A 23,246-nucleotide genomic window follows, 5' to 3' on the forward strand; every position below is an offset into this window, starting at 1 on the left:
TAATATGATGTATCACAATGATTGATTTTTGGACATCGAACCATCCTTGCATCTCTGGGATAAGTCCCACTTGATCATGGGGTATGATCCTTTTAATGTGTTGTTGGATTTGGGTGATTTGCTAATATTTTGTTGAGGATTTTTGCATCCATATTTATCAGTGATATTAGCCTATAATTTCCCTTTTATTTTTGTGGTATCTTTGGTGTTAGTATCAGGGTGATTCTGGCCTCATAGAAGGAGTTCAGAAGTATTCCTCTGTAATTTTTGGAATATTTGATAAGGATAGGTATTAACTCTTCTCTAAATGTTGGATGAAATCCACCTGTGAAGCTGTCTGGTCCAGGACTTCTGTTTATTGGGAGTTTTTAAAGTACTGATTCAATTTCACTACTGGTAATTGGTCTATTCATATTCTCTATTTCTTCCTGGTTCAGTCTTGGGAGATAGCACATTTCTAGGAACATTCTGATTTTATTTTAATACTGAAGTATGACCAAAAATTAATTAATGGTATTTGAATGTGAATGAAATATGAGCTCCCAATCTTGAATTTTATCATTTTTTTTAGACTTTGCAAGGTTTTTTATGTATTTTGGTTTGATTTGTACTTGTGAAAAATGTTTTGCTTCTACTAGTGTTGAAATCATGGCCACCCGCTGTTTCCTGTAGCTAGAAATATTATGTCTTGCCGCTTGCAGAACTAATGTTCTTACTGATTTTCCTTCCTCACCCTTTTGATTAAAAAGTAGCAACAGCAAGAGACAAGCCTGGGACTGACAGTTGCCTATTACTTTTACGTCTTCTCTTGTCACAGTAATTTCTCAACCCAGACTTCACATCAGACTGAACTATGCAGCTTTTTTAAATTGTGGTATTTCCAGAGGGAGAGTCTGCCTGGTGTATGTGTGTGTGTGTATCTGTGTGTGTGTGTGTGTGTTTTAAATTCCACAGAGAGTCTGATGCTTAGCCAGAATCAAGAACTCTCACTTTATTGACGTCAGTGAATATTTGCAAACAGTTTAAGTCCGGGTTTAGGAGTTGATTTAAACCTCTATTTTAAAGTGATACTTACTGTGTAAGAGCCTGCCAGATTATCAGATCAAAATATTTTGTATATACTTCTTTCTTTGCCTAATTGTTTTTCCTGTTGCTTGCATGAAAATTAGGAAATTTAAACTCCTTCATAAATTACCCATGTGGTTGAAGGTATAATACATGTCATCGAGAATGACTTCTTAAATGTACCACTGTGTACAAGGGAGGAATTGTTTTGCACCCTGAGGCTGGTGGCCGGAGCTGTGGCTGAGCCCCAAGGCTCACAGCTAAGCAGTGACGCTTCTGTGGCCTGTAAACACGGCTTGCCGTGTGTGGGCACATTGGTGGATGACAGAATCGCCCTTAGTAGAGCCCCACTGCCCTGGTTCAAAAGTTCATGGGCCCAGAAAGGGCGGTGGTAGAGGCTAGACAGAAACGCTTTCTTTCAGACAAGGGAATGCAGAGGAGCAGTGTGACTCCTGGCCCGTGTGGGCAGATAGTGCCCTGCGTGTATGCCCGGGGGTCCTTGGATTTCCGGCTCTGTTGGCGCAGGTTTATACACTACACAAAGCCTTTCCCCATCAGAAAAAAATTGTGTGGCATTTGACAGACATTGTAAATACTCCTTTTGTAAATATGCATTAATATATCCAACGAGCCTAATTGCAGTATATTAAAGAGGGCATCACTTCACGAAGTGACATAACATAGTGTGCATATTCATCCAGGCATGTTTTCCTGACGTGATAACTACTGCAGCAGGTATGTCTATGTGGCAAGGCAGGAGCTAGGGGATGTGGGAGTGCAGAGATAAATCAGATACACATCATACCTTAGAGGGCTTACCTTATGTTTTTAAAGATAAAAGATGCAAATAAAGGGCAGAATATGGCACAGGGCACAATTAAAGTTCTTCGCTGTTGCAGAATAAGGAGATTGGCTCTAGCTGGAGGCAATTAGGAGGGGCTCTCTGGAGGAGATAGCGTGTGCCCTGGACCATGAGGGGTAGGTGGAATTTGAATAATTCTGAGCTTGGAGGAGGGGCAGCTTTCCAAGCAAAGGGAACAGGAGTGAGCAAAGACGTGAAACAGAAGATCTAGGGCATATCCAGCAAATTTGGCTAGAATGTGGACTGTGTAAAAAGGCACCTCTGACACCTTCTAGACAGCCATCATAAGTTCCTGAGCCTCTCGGTGCCCAGTTTCCTCATCTGTAAAACGGGTGATAATAGTGCCTTGTTCATGAGGCTGTATGAGAAACAAATGAGAGAATATAAGTTAAACACTTAGAACATCCCTCAATACACAGTAAGTGTTCTATAAATGTTAGATCTGAGTTATTATTTATGTGAGGGGTGAAGAGATTCCACGGTCAAATGAGCTCTAAGATCCTTCTGATTCTAAGGACCCAGCACACAAACCCACTAAGAGTTTTGAGTGGCCTCCTGATGGAGGAGACCAGCCTCCCAAGGCCATTGTGCCACTAAACCCAGGGACAATTCTGGACAGCAGTGGAAAGAGACAAGGCCTGGAAATAGAGAAGTTCTGAAAACAGATGGCTGCTGCCCCTAACTTTTTCTGCTAATACTAATGTGGAGTTAGAAGAAATGGAAAGAAGCCCTGTTACATCATTCCCTTCTCTCCAGCTAGAAAATTCCGTGCTTGAAATTGCCTTCAGCTCTTCTTTGGTGTCATCTTTGTCAAATAAAGGATTGGGGGGGTGGGGAGGGGGGGAGGGAGAGAGAGAGAGAGAAATAGCTTTGCCATAGAGAGGAGGAAAAACCGAAACAAAAAGAACCCCAAAACAAACAGAAACCATCGTGGTAATCTGCAGTCACAGACACAGAAAGTGGCCCCAAGGGCTAAACCATCCGCCCCCTTAGGAGCCCGCGGAGTCTGACTGAGAACTAATGAGACAGGTTGTCAGGATGCAGGTGGGAGGCTGTTTCCCCTCCCTCACTTGTTATAACTCATTGCTTTTCCAAGGAAGCAGGCAGGAGCTTTCTCAGTTGCTCTTGGTGTTTCTTCAAGCTTGGGAGTCAGGTTTTAAATGATAAATGATCTCCCAGGTAAAATTCTATTTGTTAAATGCAGAAAGACATGCCCTTGAGACCCTCCTGCTTCACTGTGCACGATTCCCTGTGGAGTCTGACCTGCACTCTGAGTGACTACTGGGTCCTCAGGCTTCTGAGAGGGACCAGGAGTTCTGGTCTCCATTTCACTCCCCAGGGCCAGCCGGACCTCCCTCACACAGATTCCTCACTATTCTCACCCGAAAACAACAACAAAAAAGTTGTCAGAAGACTTGAAATCCCAAATCTGAAAACTCCTTACACTTTACAAAGACAAGGTGACATTGCTACCATTCTTTTTTTTTTTTTTTTTTACTACGGCACTCTCACTTTTCCCCAGGAAAGGTATCTACAAAGGGGCAATTTGGTTTGTATTTCTCCCCATCCTTACCTCAAGCTTTCCTTTAACTTGTCAAAGGGAATGAGTTACTTGAATAGAGACACAGAGTTATTACAGTGGATAGCCAAATAAGATATGCTGGAGCTCGGGGGCTTAATTTCTTGCTTCATTCAGTAACATATTTCAGAAGAGCACCAGGGATTGGGGCATAATTTATTTATTAATGGGGATCTGAGCTACTCCCTTGTAGTTGATTTCTGAAACCCACTTGACTCTCGCAGAGTGCTATAACCAAGGTGAGAGAGGCTACAAACAGACACAGAATTACTATTACCAAAGGGAGAAGAGTTCACCGTGGATATTTATCCACACTGGCATCAGGCCACCAGATTCTGGGCCTTTCTTCACAGCTCCCGACACATGCATTTGTAAAGCAGGTTAATAATAGCATTGTACCTACACCCCCACAGTTACAGCTAAATAACAATTTCCATGGTAAGCCTTTATTTTTCTGCAATTTAAAACTTAAAACAGCAATTTTATCTACAATATCTTAAGCTCAGAATTTATTTTTGGCTTTCTCAAAGAAAGTGATACCCAATGAACGCAGCCTGACATGAGAGAAAAATGTTTTTTAAAACTGCAGAGTTTAATTAGCTAGGCAATTTGCTGTTCTCTGAACCATCAAACCCTGGCCAAGGCAGGGAGCCAGATGAAGAACCAGGGTCAGATTCAGGAATGCATTGTCAAGGGCTTTCAGGGAGCTCCAGTTACCAATACCCTGGGTTAATAATATGCATATTATTTTAATGACCTATTAGTGCTTGTCACTGAAATGAAAATTGAGTGATTTTAAAAAAGGGTATCTGGGCAGCAATTTTTAGAACATGGAGGGGAGATGTAGTTTCCACCATTTGTCTTCAGGTATAGTCTGGCGCCCAGATGTTGACCCTCTAGCTGCCTCTCCTAGCCCTGGGGCTTCTCCTGGTGTCTCCTGGGTGGACACTTCCCCAGTCTCCCCCGTGCTGGGGTGGACCTGAGCTCCAGTGTGTGAACCCCATTGCTGGGCTTGGGGTTGGACGGACGTCAGGCAAACATCACTGCAAGGGAAGCCACTGGTGAACAGCCCCTCAGTCCCAGCTGGCTTTTGTGTCTCAAGGGCCCCTTTCTGCTCCTCCTTTTTTGTGATACCTCTGAGGAGGCTTTCACTGCCCTGGAGTTTAGGACGCATCTTTCAGGAAGAAAGGTTTCTTGTGATTTCAGTCTAACTCAACCTACCTTCCTCCGTCTTATTAGTGAGAGGAGACCTTTGCCGGAGACGTTTTCACACCCACGCGTGTTGCCCTGTTTCCCACTGCTTGTCCAATGGTTGCCTTAGAGTTAGTGGTGAACTCCCTGGCCCAGCCACCAAAGGACTGGTGAACTCATCTTATTTGGTGTTTTACGAATCTCTGGCTATTTCATGGAAGGCTCAAGAAGTGCCTCAAAGCTTGGGTTGCTGCTTAATACAATAGCACAAGTAAAACCATAAAGTAAGGACTATAGCTGGATAAAAGCCTAGAGCTCTGAGGATATTGTGAAGACACTCTCCACAAAAGGCAAAGAGTAAGGCCCTGTGTCTACCAGTATATAAAGAAGCGACCTCAGATGCCTGGGTTTGATGCCCTTGGGCAATTATTCAGTAGTCTCCATCAGAGCTTAGAGGTTTAATTTATTTATCCCTTTCTTGACAGTTAATAGCCCCTGGTTTGAATGTTTAATTTTTCTAAGTTTTTTTGTCCTGCTCCCCTAATTACAGTTGACCCATGAACAACTAGGGGTGGGGAATGGGGCGCCAACCTTAGATTCAGCCTCCATATCCACCTGCCACACTCATGGTTCTCCGTAGTCCTGGTTCCATCCTCGGAGTCAACCAGCTGTGGACAGTGTAGTTCTGTAGCATTTACTAAGGAAAAGAATCCACATGTCAGTGGACCTGTGCAGTTCAGAGCCGTGCTGTTCCAGGTCAACTATAGATAGCAAGTACCCATTAGACTAGTCATCTTAGCCTTCGTGACCAGCTTCATGACACCAAAACAACCTCCTGAATGAAGAACTGGATATCCTGCTACTCAAAAATGTCTTCCCTGATATCCAGTTACCTACATCGGTGTATTTTCTCTTAAATGAAAATTCCCCGAGGGAGGCACTGCCTGCAACCATTTCATCATGTGAACCACTTTGGTCAGATAACCAAATGCTCCCAAAAAGATAATTGGGGAAAATGTAAGTAATTTTTGAGCCTATGGAACGTGGGGAGAAGGTGGCCAGCCTATGAAGGAAGGACTTTGGGGCAACCAACTGTGTGTGTGTGTGAGAGAGAGAGAGAGAGAGAGAGGGAGGGAGAGAAAGAGAGAGAGAGAGAATATCCAGGAAAAGGAAGGGTTGGAAAGACAATTCTCATTGATTCTGTAACTTGATCTGTGGGTCTAGTGATGGGCTCCAAGCATGAATGAATGGTTTGGAGCAAGGGTGGGTGAACTGCAGCCAATCACCTGTTTTTGTACAGCTCACAGGCTCAGAGTAGTTTTTACATTTTTAAATGATTTTTTTAAAAAATCAAAAGAGGAATACTGTTTTGTGACACGTGAAAATTATGCGAAATTCACATTTTAGCGTCTGGAGTTTGGTGGACACACAGCTACACTGATTCATTTACGTATGGTCTGTGGCTGCTTTTGTGCTGTCATGGCAGAGGTGACTGCTTCCAGCAGAGACCACATGGCCCACAAAGCTATTTACTACCTGAACTTTTACAAGCAAAGTCTGGCCACTCTTGATTTAGATAAAGTTTTCTTGTTTGTTCCTGTTTAGCTTTAATGCTTTGGGGTGGCAGCCTTTCATCATTTATGAAATGAGCAAACAATATTTCTTCCTTTTCAGGGCTAACCATTTGGTATTGGTTTAATTGTGGTGCATCTACACAATTGAATGTGGTAGAACCACTTATTGGCATCAAATTAAGTGTCCAACGTTAACTCTTTGTACAACATGAACCCATAAAAAGTGTTCTAATCAAATATATCTTCAGAGATCCATACCAAAATTTAGGCGTGTTTTATTTGAGTAGTGGGGTACAAGTGATTTTTTTTCTTCTTTTTGCTTCACTGTGTTTCCTATGTGATTTTCTGCAAACAAGTAATTAGTTTTATAAAAAGGAAAAATGTATAATGAAAAACCCTTTTTCCTCTGATGGATGGAAAAATAGAACAAAATTATAATACCTTAGGTATTCTTCATCCTTTCCTATGGGGAACAAAATGAATTTTCCTGGGAGATAGCCGAACAAGGGCCTTGGCATCAAACCCCCACTGGGGTTTGGGAACCAAGTCTGCCTGTCACTAGTTCTACAATCTGGAAGGGACTGCTCACTCCCTTTGAGCCTCAGTTTTTCAGTTCTCCAGTAAGGAAAAAGAAAAAATCCTCTGAGGACTTTTTCAAGCGTTAAATAAGATAATACTTTCAAAACAACTAACAACTCATATAGTGACGGGCACATAAGCATTAAATATCTGCCAGTTTCCAGCATCTTTTATGAAGGATATTTGCTATAAAGATGTCCTGCCTTCTGCAGTGAAGGCAAGTCCCTAAAGTGAGTTGTCTGGAGGGAGGAGCAGAGGAGGGGAGGTGTGAGCAGGTGGGCAGTAAGGGCAGGAGAACACCAGCTCTTCTGAGGACAAGGGATGCGGGACACGGGATGCAGAGTGGCTCACAAGAGCCCTTGGTTTTGTCCTATGGTCAGGCAGCTTGCATTAAGACCCGCAGCACTTGCAGACAGCTAGACGTAGCCAGGATGTGCTCATGTGCATGATGATGCGCTCTCGGAGGGAAATTGTTCCGGCGGTTCACAGTTGAGCTCAACAGCTTGGCGTGTCTATTAGGACACAAGCGCTAGGCATCCCCAGGTGCCTAGAACTCAGCTCTGAGCAAGCTACAGAACCTCATGGTGGGTTGAGAGAGGTGACTTCGGGGAGAGGCATTGGGCGATTGATCACTTGTGCATCCAGCATATTTTCCAGTTCAGGTAAATAGCCTAACAAGGAATGCTGGCCCATTCAGCCTTAGCACAAACAAAGATCATTCTACAGTATTCTTAAAATAACCTTGTTTCAAGGAAATGACTGAGCCAGGGATAAAAAACCACTTAAAAATCTGAAGACACAAATGAACTTACGAAACAGACTCAGAAGTAGAAAAGAAACTTACGGTTGGTGGGGAGGGAGGAGCTGGGAAAGGATAAACTGGGAGTTCAGGATTTGCAGATACTAACTATTATAAATAAAACAGGTAAACAGCAAGTTTCTACTGTATAGCACAGGGACTATATTCAATATCTTGTAGTAACCTATAATGAAAAAGAATATGGAAAGGAATATGTATGTACCTGTATGACTGAAACATTATGCTATATACCAGAAACTGACACACCGTAAACTGACTATACTTCAACTTACAAAAAAAAAAGTAGAAAAAAACCCCCAGAAACCCAAAAAACAAAACCCAAAAAAACTAAAGTTAAGTTAAGAGGCTAGACACAATAAGCTTAAGAGAACCGGGAAAGGTGAAGAGAAGATTCTATGGCCCATTGTATCTCTTTCAACAAACACTAAGGGAGCAGCCCTTGGGTGGGATGATGCCGCGAGGAAACTCTGCAGTGTGTCATGTTCTTTGCATCCTCCTTGTCCTTCTTGTTTTCCAGGGAAAAGTTCACTTTCCACCTTGACTCTCTCCCAGGCCCTCTCCACATCCGTTCATTCCCAACCCCCTAGACTATTGCTTACTATTAACACTAGCCTGTGAATATGGCCCAATCCTTGAGATTATATCCTTAAATGGCCTGTATGAGCTACATGAGGAGTAAAAAAAAAACAAAAAAACAGCCAAAAACACAACCTTTTTTTCATAAAGTTCACTATATCTCTACCCCGCCCTGCCTGGCTACTCATCTAACACATTACACAGTCCTTATTTTTTCTATGCTGTTTACATCTCTGCAGATTTCTTTACATGTATTTGCATTATGTTATTTATTCCATTTGCAGGATGGGTCTGCACAGGCAGGCCTTTGCTATGTTAAACAAGAGAAATAAATCATCCTCTCTTCATGTGTTCATGCCTAAAGTATTTAGAGTCTGTATAATTACATTGCTCATGTCTTACTCCAAAAGATGTATGTTCTATTTAAATCTATATTCTCTCTCTGCATCTCTTGAGGATGCAGAGAGAGAACATATATCATACTGTAAAAGGCACTGCAGTGAGGCACCATACCCCAACCCACAGGAAAGACATCCAGGAGACCAAGACTGTGTTAGGATTTATTTTCTGTAGGATCTGGGAGAGGGTTCTTTCTATAGCTGGGCCCCCTCTATGATTAGAGGTGGTATGTGGACTTTGCAAGGATTGATAATGTGATGTGGGTTATATTATATAATCTGAAACCTATTGAAAAGGAGTACCTGGAGTCACAAAATAGTTTGTTCATCTGTAAAGGGGATTACTGCCGGCGTGTCTGGAGGAGCTGGAAACTCTGAGTGCCGAAACTTGTGTCCTCCCTACTGCTGAAGCTGGATGTTCTGAGGCACTCCAGGGGGACTGTTAACATGTTGGTTGCCCACTGTGGATCGGGTGTCCCCGAGGAAACAAAACCATCACCCAGATTTGGGTGACGTGGTAATCAACGTGTTAATTACCCATTTTCCACTCTGTTGTCTCCAGAGGGCCAGAGAAACTGGTGTGTTGATTGAAAATTGACAATATAGCCAAAACTGAGATGAGTCAGTTTCCAGAGGCAGGGGAAGTGTGTTCCCTCCAAGATAAGGTAAAGATTATCTTCTGCCCCATCCTTGAGTTCCAGTGGGGTACCAAGAAGTCCTCTGAGGAGTCAAGAATGTGTCATTAGGTCTCCAAGCACCTTGCAACATCTTCTTGGGCTTCTGGCTTAAGGAAAGAAAGCTCCTCCATTCCACACATATACTCACACTCACACACACATACACATACATTCAGTAATACACACAAAAACATTCACAAATGCACACATACACACAACCACCCATCCACATGTGTGCACACACACTCAAATGCACACATATTTATGCACACCTATGCAGACACCAGCTGGGGACTGGGCAGACCCTTTCCAAAGAACTATTTCTAGGCCCCCAAGCCCTCACCCACCACCTCTGCCCTAATGAGACACTGGCCTTGAGCTACTGTCCAAGTGACCCTGGCTCTCCTGGGCTCATTCATGAATTATCCATATCTCAGTAGCCCTAGGGTTGAGTCTCTGAAACCAATGATGAAGAGTGGGGAAAATGAGGAGGGCAGAGAAAGGCAATGACCTCCCTTCCTTCATCTACAATAATGCTGGACCCCATGGCCTCTCCAGTCTCTTCTGGCTCAGGACAGACTATACAACTATCGGTGTTTGCTAGGCACCTGGTGGTGGGAAGTGAATTATGCATCTAGTTTAAAATTGAGGGGGTCACTGGGGGGTTTGTCACGATGACCAAAGAAATTGTCACTGAGGCACCAATTCTAATCCTGACTGACAAAGAGACAACAGGGTTGTCTTTCACTTTGTTTTTCTCTTTTTAAAACCAATTTATTTTTATTTGTTTCATTGCTCAGTGATACGTGATTATCATAGTCGTGTGAAATCTGCAAAAAAAAAAGATACGGATTAAGCCAATGTCTCTCCCATCTGGCCCCCTCCTCTGAGACAGACCCTGTTAGCAGACAGGGAATGGTTGTCCAGATTGTAGACTGTCTCGTGGCGTTTTTCCCTGACACAAGTAGTACCCACTATGTGAATTGTGTTACAACTTGTTATTTTTCCCACTTAATTATATGTCTTGAAGGTCTTTTTATTAAGTGATTTTTTTTTTATATGAAGCAAGTCAGTGAACTTCAAGGTTGGGGTAGGGGAGGCCTTTCCCCATTTCTGCCAAGTGCCACGTGGTGCTCGCGGTTCTGTCCGAAATTCCCAATCCAGGCCCCTGCCTTTTCCCATCTGACGGTTGCAGCACTCACTTTGCAATGTCTCTGGGCTCCTGCCTGTCTGCTGTGGCCACGTGAAGGAAGCAGAGTCGTCTTACTGTAATTATTTGAGGTTCTGGGCAATTTTCTGTGCATCAAATCCAGTAACACAAAACAGAAGCAAACCATTATGCCCCAAACCCAGCTATTTACTCTCTCCCACACAGCATTTTCTGGGAAAGGGAGACTGCAGTAATCTGGGAAAGGGCTCGGCCACCATCCTCAGCTGGGTCCCAGAGCCGTGGTACCCAGCGAGCACTCTGGGCTCCCAGCGGGGCCAACCCCCAACAGATGGGACTGTTTTCCAGGAACACCAGCCCCGTGATTGGAACATGATCAGACATTTTCCCCCTCAGATCTCAGTTCCATCACTAGCTAGTTCTAGAACTTTGGGTTAGATACTTACCCGTATGCCTTATCCTTTTCATGTAGAAAATGGATGTAGTAAAAATGATAGCTATTTGGTGGGGGTTTTCTTTAAGTGAGGGAATGCAGGAAAAGCCCTTAATGCAGGGTCTGGCATCTAGTAATTTCTCACCAACTATTAACTGCTGGCTGAGCTCTCCCCTCCCCTTCTTTCTCTGCCAGTTCTCGGCACTTCTACTCCTTGTGTCTGCCCAGCTCTCCCTTCCCCTGTTCATGCAAGCTCCCAATAGCTAGGGACAAGCCTGTGCCCCAGCCCGGCCCTTCTCCAGGGGGGATGCCCCTGGGATTTGCCATCATCAGCTTTACCCCAGCCTCAGAGCTGGTTACAACAGAGCCTCCCTCAACTCTGAGCCCAGCTACAGCTTGTCTTCACTCCCTTACGTGTTCATCATTCAGTCTTTCAATACATGTGTATGTTAGCACCCACCACGTACCACGCACTATGAGAGGTGATGGGGTAGAAAGAGACACAGTCCCAGCTCCCAAGGAAGCCCGGTCTCTTGGGGGTAACAGACCAATCAGCTGGCCATTGCAATGCAGGGTGGCAAGTACGTGCTTCTGTGGGAAGGTGTGTCCAGGATGCCTTAGGGAGAGACATGCACACCAGCCTTCCCTGCCTTCTCTACCGACATTTCTATAACTCTCCCTTCCAAAGACTCCTGAAATTTTTTATGTCAGCAATTCCATTATTAATTTCCAAGTCTCCTTACTTGTTCTGATTATTCGTTTTCCATAGTGGTTCTGGAAAACTGTATAGGAATCAGCCAGAAATGTACATTTGGGCCAGGACAGATTCTAACAACTTCAGCAGAAACCTGGTTATGAATATCCCAGCCTCCCAAGGTCAGGTTCTCTGTTAGATCCAAGGAGACGAGTGGCCAAGCTGATAAATGTGGTCATCCATTCCTTCATTCATTCAACCCAGTCAGTTTGCTGCATCAATATTATTGTCTGCTGTTGCAGGTTATGGTTTGGGGTGGTGAGGGTGTAGTCTGTGACTTCAAGGGTTCCCTGATGAGTGGAAGAGACTAGCACATGAAGTTAAAACACCCAGGGGTAAGCACCACCTTCATCGCCATGTGGATAGATCAGGAAACCATTGGGGAAGAGCCTGCAAAGGAGGAAAGAGAGGGGGGCACAGCAGAAGAGATGATTTTATTGCTGAGTCTTAAAGGATAAGAGGTAATTCACCAGGCAGAGAAGGGGCAGAGGAAGTGGCAAAGGGGGAAGAGCATTCCTGGCAGAGAGAAAGGCATGTGTTAGATCAAAGAGGTGTTAAAGGGCTTATGGCCTGTTTGAGGTTGGTGAGAAGTTCTATGAGTGGAACTTAGTGTTCACTGAGCTGGGGAGGATGGAGGGAGGCCACTGGCAGGAGGTGAGGCTCCAGAGAGAGATCGGTTAGTCTGGACTGTGCCTGACCTGTCATCTGTGCGTCACATAACCTGCCATGTTCAGGATTGGGGCTTTTGGTTTGTGGTTCTTTTTTTTTTAAAAAAACAGTTAAAAAAAACTTGGATTTATTTCCATTAGTCTTTAGATTTTTTTTCCTTTTCATATTCTTTTTCATTATAGGCTATTACAATAGGCTATTGAATGCAGTTCCCTGTGCTGTACAGTAGGACATTGTTTATCTATTCCATACATAGTAGTTTGTATCTGCAACTCCTGAACTCCCAATTTATCCCTTCACCCCTCTTTTCCCCTGGTATCTGTAAGTTTGTTTTCTATGTCTGTGAGTCTCTTTCTGTTTTGTAGATAAGTTCATTTGTCTTTTTTTTTTTTTTTTAGATTCCACATATAAGTGATATCATATGGTATTTTTCTTTCTCTTTCTGGCTTACTTCACTTAGTATGATGACCTCCAGGTCCATCCATGTTGCTGCAAATGACATTATTTTATTCCTTTTTATGGCTGAGTAGTATTCAATTGTATAAACAGACTGCAACTTCTTTATCCAGTCATCTATTGGTGGACGTTTAGGTTGGTTCCATGTCTTGGCTATTATAAATAGTGCTGCTATGAACATTAGGGTGCATTTATCTTTTCAAATTAGAGTTCCCTCCAGATGTATGTCCAGGAGTGGGATTGCTGGATCATAGGGTAAGTCTGTTTTCAGTTTTTGAAGGACTCTCCATACTATTTTCCATAACGGTTACACCAAACTACATTCCCACCAACAGTGTAGGAGGGCTGCCTATTCTCCACACCCTGTCCAGCATTTGTCGTTTGTGGACTTTTCAATGATTGGTTTGTGGTTCTTAAACACTTGTCATGGACCTTTTTGAAAATATGATGAAAATTACAGACCTTCTCACCCCCTAAAATGCACATCACACAGAGTTTCAGGGCTTAAAGGATCTGAAGCCCACTCCTGTCCCTCAGCCTAGGCAGCGGGGAAGTCCATGGCAATTTTAAGCAGGAATGTCATGTTCAGATGTAGAACTGAGTTCTGGCTCTTCCTCTTCCATACGTGGCTGTAGCGCCACCTCTGGTGCCAGCCTTACATCCCTGCAGCCCACCTCAGACCGCAGTGGCAGCTGAAATGGTTCTGAGCAACTCAGATGTGTCCTCATGTTGGCAGTTGCTCCTCCTGTGACCTATGCAAAGCCTCAGTCACAGGGCAGCTCCCCACCTAGGGACCTAGGGGAATGGGGTGTTGGTGCATAAATGCCCCAGCTTCCCTTTTTCCCAGTCACCATTCTTCGAACCACTTTCTCTCTTCCAGACAATTTCAAAATATCTCATAAGCTGATGATTTGATGACCTGATACACCCATCCCATTCTCTTTTTAGACCCTAAAAAAATCTTGAATCTGTTGTGATTATCAAGAAGAAAAAGAAGTAAATGCTTATACTCAGTTGGCAATGACCAGTGAGATACCTGTTTAAAAGTTTTTGTACTTCTTAAGAGTAAAGAGTTTAAAATGTAAGTTTTTAAAATAAATGTTTTAATTTAAGACAGATATAAAATAGGGGTTAAACACTGAAATCAATTAGAACCAGGATGGTTGAAGTCCGTAACACTGGGAGTAAAGGTTAAAAAATTTAAATATCATTTTTAGTTGACCAAGTGTCATGCCATGTGCCCAGGGTTCCATTATAACATTCTCGACAAAAGTCAAAATATTCAGAGTACAGGTTATGATCCCAGTTTTTGTAAAAAGGGAAACAGTGCTGAGTCCTAGGTTTTGAAAAAGCGTATCCTCCTCCTGGTCCCAGAGTTCAATGTGGGTCAATGCTCTGCAGGGCTGGGAGGCCACAGGCTTCCCAGTTAACGCAAGTGTTTGTTTTTTAAGTGGTCAATTCATTGAAGAGAAAATTGAGAAAACCAGTTCATGACTGTGACCTTGACTTTTCTGTCAACCTATGGTTGTGGCATTGTGTAGACAGAACTGGAGCTTCCAAATCCACCGGCTTGCCTAAACACAGGAGTATAGGAGAAACTGGATTTGGAGCTTGAAAGTAGGAGAATGTGCCGGTACAAATATGATTACTGAGAAGAAATCAAGTAGTCTTTCTACTGCTTCTTTGCTCTGTGATACAGGAACTCACTCTTTTTGTGGTCCCTGAGCCTGATCTCCAGAGAGAATCAAGTCCAGGAATCCCTGGGTGGGGTGGGGAGGGAGAAGGAGTCTAGGGAGGGGCAAAAAAGGAAAACACAAACGGGAAGTTTTAAGAATTTTTGCAATGTAAATTAAAAGCATTGTGAGGTCTTATTTTGTTTCCACTGTTGTGTTGTTTTGTTTTTGCGTTGTCTTGTTTCACCAGAATTTCCCATTGAAATGTATAGAGGGACCTTGTGAAAAGCACTAGGGAGAGCAGGATGCTTAAACATCTCATCCGTTTAAGGTCAGCCGGGTCTCAGGGCCTCCTATGGCTTTCAAGCACACTGGAATCACCAGGGCCGCTTTAAGAAAGACTGAGGCTTGGGTCCCCCTCTTAGAGATTCTCATTTTGTCTCCAGTGTAACATGGACATCAGGGTTTTGAAGATCTTTCCAAATGATTCAAAACTGCAGCCAAGCTTGAGAACTACTGTTTTTAGTTACTCCTTCTTACATAGTATGTGAACAGAAATCAACTGGTTATTTAGTTAAAATGCAGATTTGAATTCAGTAGTTCTGGGGTAGGGCCCAAGAGGCTGCAATGCTGACAAGCTCCCAGGTGATGTAGGTGCTGCTGATCTGAGGACAACACTTCAAGAAACAGTGGACTAGAGAGCTTGGAGGTTCTTGTCAGTTGTTAATGCTATCATTCTACCAAGTTGCTGGATTTCATGCTTTTAAATATCATTCTATTAGGAATCCAGCCACTCTGAGCATTATGGTATGAGTAGTTGTTGGACTATTATGCAGCCATGAAAAGTTATGCTCCTAAAGATTATATAGTAATAATGGAAGAATGTTTTCCATTGTCATAATGGAAAATGAAAAAAAATGGTGGCAGATTTAAATTTTATATGATCACAAATATGTCAAACAAATTAAAAAATTCATAGGAAAAAATTGGGACGAATTATATCAAATGTTAATAGCGATCTTGGTGGTGGTATTTTTCTCCTATTTATTTTTGTAGTTTTTGAGTATTCCATCATGAGCACAGAGTACTTTCATTATGAACAGAATAGTTTTAAAAGAAATGCCTAAGTACCTGCAAGTTGAAATCATAGAGTACATTAAATACTTTCATATATCTAAATTTATGTTTATATCTAATTTTATTTTTTCCAGCTTTATTGTAATATAATTGACCTATAACATTGTGTAAGTTTAATGTATACAACGGGATGATTTGAGACACAGATATATTGCAAAATGATTACCACAATAAGGTAACTAACATCTCCATCTTCTCACATGATTACCTTTGTGTGTGTGTGTTTGTGTGTGTGTGTGTGTGTGGTGAGAACATTTAAGATGTACTCTTTCAACAACTTTCAAGTATAAAGTGCAATATTGTTAGCCATAGTCACCGTGCTGTACATTATAGCCCCAGAATTTATTCATCTTAGAACTAGAAGTGTGTACTCTTTGGCCAGCATCTCTCCATTTCCCCCACCTGTCAGGTACTGGCAACCATCATTCTCCTCTATTAGTTCAGCCTTTTTAGATTCTACATATAAATGAGATCATACAATATTTGTCTTTCTCTGGCTTATTTCACTTAGCATAATACCCTCAACATCCATCTTTGCTGTTGCAAATAGCAAAATTTCCTTTTTTCAATGGCTGAATAATATTCTACCGTATGGATCCCATTTTCTTTATCCATTTATTCAGCAATGGACATGTAGGTTATTTCCATGGTGTTTTATGTTAAAAGTGGGTACAGCTAGTGTAAATTCTCTTTATTTAATAGATAAGAAAACTCTAGACAAAACTGAACCTAAAACTAGTCTCACTGTCATAATGTGGTTATTTCCACTAAAACATTATATTTCTCTGTGTAAAGTATCATCTTTGTGTTTGTTGAATAACTCAGGGGGCACCTCAGATTGTGAGTAGTCATGTGAGACAAGGTGAAAGATGACCAGGGCAAATCCAAGGACACCTGAATTCTGTCTAATCTCACCCGGTAACTAGCTATGTGACCTTGGGCACATTGCTTACACACACAGAGACCTCATTTTTCTCTTTTATGAAGTAGGTACTGATAGAAATGCCTACTTCATGGGACATCATGAGGATGAAACGTGGTAGTAAGCACTCAGTAAGGGAGGACTCCTGTAAGCTCTGAGGGTCTTGATTTGCTCATCAGGGAATGAGAGAGTTGACTCAGAGATCTCTAAGTTTCCTCCAACTCTACTTTGTGAGGCTGGAGAGCTTGACTTTTGGAAGATTTATACAAATAAGATTCCTTGGAATTTCTCTTACACTTCTTAGCACTGTACTAGGCAGCTAAGATAAAAAGTAAATAACTCAGAGAAGCTCACAAACGATTCAATATAATATAATGTGTGCCATGATGGAAACAATGCAAAGTGTTTTGAGAGTCTCAAAGTGGATGCAGTAGAGGTGGTGACAACACGGGTCTTGAAAGGGAAGAGGAGGAAAGGCATTCAGGCAGAGAGAAGTGCCTGTGCCAAGGCTTGGAGGCATGAAAGAAGACTGTGTCTGGTGTAGCTAGAGTGGGTGTGTGTGGTAGAGGAGGGTGGGGAGAAATGAAGATGAAATCTGGATTGAGACAGTTTATGGCAGACCTTTGGGCTACAGTGAGGAGTTTATGACATACTCTTTGAACTAGGGGATAATATAAACTGATTTGTGATTTTAAAATGGACTCTAACAGCAGTGAGGAAGATAATCTTGAAAAAAGGAGGCAAGGTGGGAGGTTAGGACGATAATCCAGGCCGTGGTGACAAAGAAACACAAAAGGGTGTATTAGAAAGATTAATAGGCCTTAATGATTGTTTGCATGTGCTGGCGTGGGCAGGAAATGAGGCAAAGAGAAATTCAAAGATGCCCGTGACCCAGATAGAAGATCAGGAGGGATGGTGTGAGAAGTGCTAATAAGTTCCATTTTTACATGGAGAATCCAGGAAGACAGTGCAGATTTGTGGATACGCATACCTCTGAGACTGGAGGGAGTGTAGAATCTGTGTGCCAGTGGTGAAGGTGGGTCAGTGTTTGTCCCTGAAAACACCAGGAATGTTAAAGGTTTCCAAGGCAGTGTGTCTCCAGTTGCGGGCCACGGGCAGCCTTGCCAGCACCAGAGCTTCCTGGTGCTGGGCTCCATCAAGGCCACTGAGACAAAAATCTGCAGGATGAGAGAGGAGCATTGACATCTCAGCAAGTTCCTCTTTGCTCTAAGAAAAAGAGCCCTTTAGAAACTGATGAATGCTATATACTAAGTCTCATTCAATAGAAATATACTGTGAGCTGGGTGTGTGTTCTTAGTCTTTTTAGTAACCATATTTTAAAAAAATTAAAAGAAACAGGTGAGATTAAGTTTAATAATATATTTTATTATAATAATAATATATAATTAATTTTAATAATATATTTAATAATATATTTTATTTATATAAATTTAATAATATATTTTATTTATATATTTTAATAACAGATACAAAATATAATTTCAATATTAATCAATATAGTAATTATTAATGAGTTTTTTACATTCTTTTTATCACTCTAAGTCTTCCAGTGGGAATTATAACACAGCATATCTCAGCTGAAGCTACAATATATCAAGTGCAGTATGGCTGTGCAGTAGTGGCTACTGCACTAGACTGTGTAGCTACAGATACACCCACCCCCCTCACTCCCCTGCCCTGAAAAATACACATACACAACAAGCATAGGTGAATTCCTACAAAAAACCAGGTGCCAACACAAATTTTTTCTAGAATTTCTGGGGATGCTCATAGCTCCTTAAGCATAGCCATGTTTGGCTAAGAACTCTTGCTTTTAGGGTCTTAGGGTTTTTGAGACTGGTTCTGAAAATAGATGGCTTTCTTCAATAGCATGGGGTTAATTTTAAATATTCTAGTCACATAGACTATAAAGTAAGGTCTACTGAAGAGTAATGAGAATTCACGCTTGTACCTAAAAGAAAAGATTAAACAAAGCTTTTTGTTTTATAATTCTGTAGTGGACTGTTGATGCCAAAGGGTGGATTTTTACATTTTCACAGAACACACTATTGGTTGCAGACTTGGTTTATTAATTCTGTAGGTATTCTTCCTAGGCCATATAGAAACATAGAGTTATACACAACATTTCCCAGGTGAATAATTTTAAACACAATTTTTAATTTCAGTGAATTTAAAAAATTGGTTTAGATGGTTTCCTTTCTCCTTGTCGTGGTTATGGCCTGAGGTGCCACTCCTTTTCCAAACTCCTATATGTCGTTGCTTTAAGGCAGCACCCTTATAAAGAATACTTCTTTCTGACTCCCAGGCAGAAGTATTTTTAGAGAAAGCATCATGTTGTATTTGAAAGAAGGACCCTTCCTGTAATTGGCCTGTTGGGTTGATGTGGTTGTGGTCTCACATAATTACAGACCCATGCCAACCGTCTGAGGGCCATCAGAGTATTTCCAAGGCCTCTAACTCAAGGGTATTTGGTTAATTGCTCACAGGTGTTTTCCTGTGCTTCTGAATACATGCCGTCTATGAATTTTATGCAACTTGGCGGAAGGAAGGGCTAGGCAGCTGAGGAATTTCTTAGACTGACTCAGCTAATTAGTCAGCCAGGGTAGGGATTTGGCTACTCGGTTGAGGGAGCTACGCGTTCGGAGTATGACTGAGGAGTAACTTGTGCTTTTTGAAGGAGAGTTTAAGAGGAAAACAAAAGGAAACAGAGAAACTTCAGTAAGCTGCTGCCTATTCTGGCTGCTTTGCAGAGCTAGATCAGCTCTGCCTCTGCAGAGAAAGGGTGCAGGATTCTATAATAAAGTGACTGTGTCGGGGAATGAATTTTAATTTTTCTTTTTTTTTTTTAGTTTTATTCATTTATTTATTTAAACTTTTTTTATTGATTTATAATCATTTTACAATGTTGTGTCAAATTCAAGTATAAAGCACAATTTTTCAGTTATACATGAATATATATATATATATATTCATTGTCACATTTTTTTCTCTGTGAGCTACCATAAGATCTTGTATATATTTCCTGTGCTATACAGTATAATCTTGTTTATTTATTCTACATTTTGAAATCCCAATCTGTCCCTTCCCACCCCCTGCTCCCTTGGCAAACACAAGTTTGTATTCTATGTCTATGAGTCTGTTTCTGATCTGTATTTATGTTTTGTTTTTGTTTTTTAGATTCCACATATGAGTAATCTCATATAGTATTTTTCTTTCTCTTTCTGGCTTACTTCATTTAGAATGACATTCTCCAGGAACATCCATGTTGCTGCAAATGATGTTATGTTGTCAGTTTTTGTGGCTGAATAGTATTCCATTGTATAAATATATCACATCTTCTTTATCCAGTCATCTGTTGATGGACATTTAGGCTGCCTCCATGTCTTGGCTATTGTAAATAGTGCTGCTATGAACATTGGGGTGCAGGTGTCATTTGAACAGTATCAGAAGTACAAGCCACACTGTCTGTCCTTCTTTCTTCTGATTCCTAATGATCATTCTTGTCGGGGCAGTGGCCTTGGAAAGTGTGGAGATGCTGAGAAGAGGATTCCTATACTGGATTTGGTTAGAAATTCATCCTAAACAAGTAAATATGACATTATTCTGTGCACAATAGGAAATCCAAAAGAATGTCTCAATAATTGCCCTCAAGTCTTTTCTACGATAGTTATTCATATGGAAAAAAAGCATGGGGGCCTGGTTAAATGAAATTCACCTACAGCCGGTCAGACCACATCATTCTGCCCAAGAAGCTAGGTGGAAGACTGTTTTGCAATTCATTTCAACAAGCATAGGTGAATTCCTACAAAAAAACCAGGTGCCAACATAAACAAAGATGAAAGTGACCTGGTTTCTGTCCTCAAGGAGCTTATATTGGAGGGAGGAGGAGAGAAAAATAAATAGAGAATGTCAATTGAATATACTACAATCTATAGAAGAATCTTGATCCAGCCAGCAAGTCTGGGACCCTTTCGTGGAGGGTGTAGTAACTGACCCGAATTTTGAAAGATACAGTTTGAGTCCAACTAAGAAAGCATTCTATTTACGGAGAATATGACCAGAATATGAAGACCTAAGTGGAGAGTGGATAGAGGTGAGGCTAGAGATGGAGAGATGACAGCTCCAGGGATACCTTTTCAAAGATAAGGCAGACAGTCTTGTTTACAATCTGAAGGGGAAGACCCAGTAGAGGGGAAGAGATTGGAGAGACAAGTAGATCTTGAGCGATTGTGGAAATATGGGTGTAAAGGACAGAGTTGTCCTGAAATAGAGGGATGCCTCAACCGCTGAGACCAGAGGGAAGGACAATGGGGTGGATGTGCACATAGAAAAGCTTGTGAGCAGATAGGAATTTGAGATGTTGGTGCTTTACCACCTCACATTGTCTGATGAAGTAGGAGAGGAAGTTACCTGCTTCAAATCAATGGTTCTATTGCTTGGCTGTACACTGGAATCATCGGGGGAGATTTAAAAAAGACTGATACTTGGATCCACTGCCAGAAAATCTAATATAATTAGCCTGGGACACAGCCAAGGCATTGTGATTTTTTAAAAATCACAATGGGGTGATTTTAACAAGTTGCCAAAAGTTGAGAACTCCTGGCTGCGACTGGAGTAAGGGGGCTGAGGAAAGGAGTGGAGCAGTGTGGAACAGCCGCTGAGGGGAATGGAAAAGGAAGCTGAAAAAAGCAAAATAATTGAGACCGTCTTAAAGCCAGTGAGTCTTAAGATCATAAATGTAAGAGAGCCCCAGTCTGCAAGGGCTGATTTCTTCCTGCCAGCAGCAGTGCTGTGCCAGCAAAGGAGGCTGGTTTCAGGACTGTCCAGAGGTGGGCTTTACACTGGCTGGAGGAAACCCGAGCATGAGGAAGGGGTCAGGTCATTTCCGTGCAGTCTAGGCTGGGCTTGGAAGCAAGGGAGGGAAGGAACAGCCCAATCCACCAGGATTCTATATTTCTGCTAGTGGAAGTTCTTATCAGCAGGAATTTGGACCAAAACAGACAAGTAAACCACTAGGAGAAGTCAGGGACCAGACACTCCAGCACTTGTATAACTAGTTGCTGGATAACCTAGAGTTGACTGTACACACTTACTATAAACAAGTCAAGAACTCATTTCCCGCCCAGCCCTATTTGAAAATCACCTTTCGTGCCCAGGAAATAAAAAGCCAGGACAAGGTTGATGGTGGGTGTGGCTCTCCTGTTTTTTCATAGAAAGCTTGTCCCAGGTCACAGGAGTGCCGTGTGGTCGCCCCCTTATTTCCCCTAGGGATGGGCAGCATTGGCCTTGCTAAGTGACCCATTATTGAACCGTTTTGCATGTACACAGTGAGTCATTGTTCTGGCCAAATTTTCCTGCTCTCTGCACACATTTTTACCCACCTTTGGAATGTAGGAACACTGACCATGTATATAATAGTCTGGCAGAAAAGTGGCTCTGTCAGAGGTTTTCCTACTGAGCAGCCTCAGGGAAAGCCAGGAACAGGAGAAGGGAAGGGCAGAGGGAGGGTAGGGAGAGTAGGGGCAAGGGGCATATAGGGGCAGGAAATGATGACCAAGAGGAACTGGAAATCGTGCTACCTGCAGGGTTCTTCAGTATGGGAAACCTGACTGGGTAAAACTCAATATGGCAGCACAATAACTAACATGAATGCATGCCTATTATGTCAAAAACGTTTAATGCGATGTGTGTATGTACATGTTCAAGACCCTGGGCAGGTTCCCTAACCTCCATTTCGTTAAAAAAAAAAAAAGAATATTACCAACTCATAGGGTTGTTACAGGAATTAAATGAGTGGAACACTCCTGGAACATCAGAAGAGAGGAGTAAATGTTCGTCTTTGTTGTTATTATTATTATTTTTCTGTTTTAGGCAGCTCTGAACTTGAGGACATTAAATCGCCTTTCCTAGCTTGTTTTTCTTCTTTAAATCAGTCTTAATATCCATAAATTGGGGGAGAAAGTCAACTAGTCAATAGGTACATAAATTTAAGGGAATTAGAACACTCATGTACCTTAAACTAAAATAAAACACACAGTGTAGTGGGGCGGGTATAGCTCAGTGGTAGAGCACATGCTTAGCATCCACGAGGTCCTGGGTTCAATCCCTAGTGCTTCCATTAAAAAATAAATTAATTAAATAAATAAGTAAACCTAATTACCCCCCCAAAATTAAAAAAAAAAAAACCCGCAGGGTACACAGGCATTACAATGATGATCCATTTATCCACAAATAGTTATTGAACATTTATTATATGCCTATACCTAGCCAGGACATGCATGGTGTCTGTCCTCATAGGGCTTATAGTCTGCAAGAGAAGTTAGGCATTATATGTAATAGAATAATACAATATGCATATTATAACACAAATATAAAAATTTACAATTGTGGTGAAGGTTTTGAAAGAGAAGAACCAGTTGGTATGTTTGAGAGTCACAGTGAGAACGACGTTAGTCGGGGTATAAAACTTTCCTGAGGACTGATAGTCAGTTAAGACCTGCCTTAGGATGAAAAGAAAGTCGTTGGTGTCTGGAGCAGTAGGGTGGGGATGGAGGGGAGGAGGAGGAAATGTTCCAGATCAGTTTACATACCAAAAGAAGGTCAAAGGCAGCTAGGGGTTAGGGAGCCGAGGGAAAAGAGGCAAGAGAGACCTACATTGAGGAATTTGGAACAAGAGCACAACTTGGTCATGT

The 23,246-nt window shown here is 42.0% G+C and overlaps 1 protein-coding gene across 7 annotated transcripts in view; it reads left to right on the forward strand.

Annotated features, from left to right (window-relative positions):
* Nucleotides 1-23,246, forward strand: part of FRMD6 (FERM domain containing 6) — a 212,127-nt gene that overhangs the window by 96,809 nt on the left and 92,072 nt on the right. The gene's annotated exons all lie outside the window — the stretch shown is intronic.

Source organism: Vicugna pacos, chromosome 6 (assembly GCF_048564905.1).
Source record: "Vicugna pacos chromosome 6, VicPac4, whole genome shotgun sequence".
Taxonomy (NCBI): Eukaryota; Metazoa; Chordata; class Mammalia; order Artiodactyla; family Camelidae; genus Vicugna; species Vicugna pacos.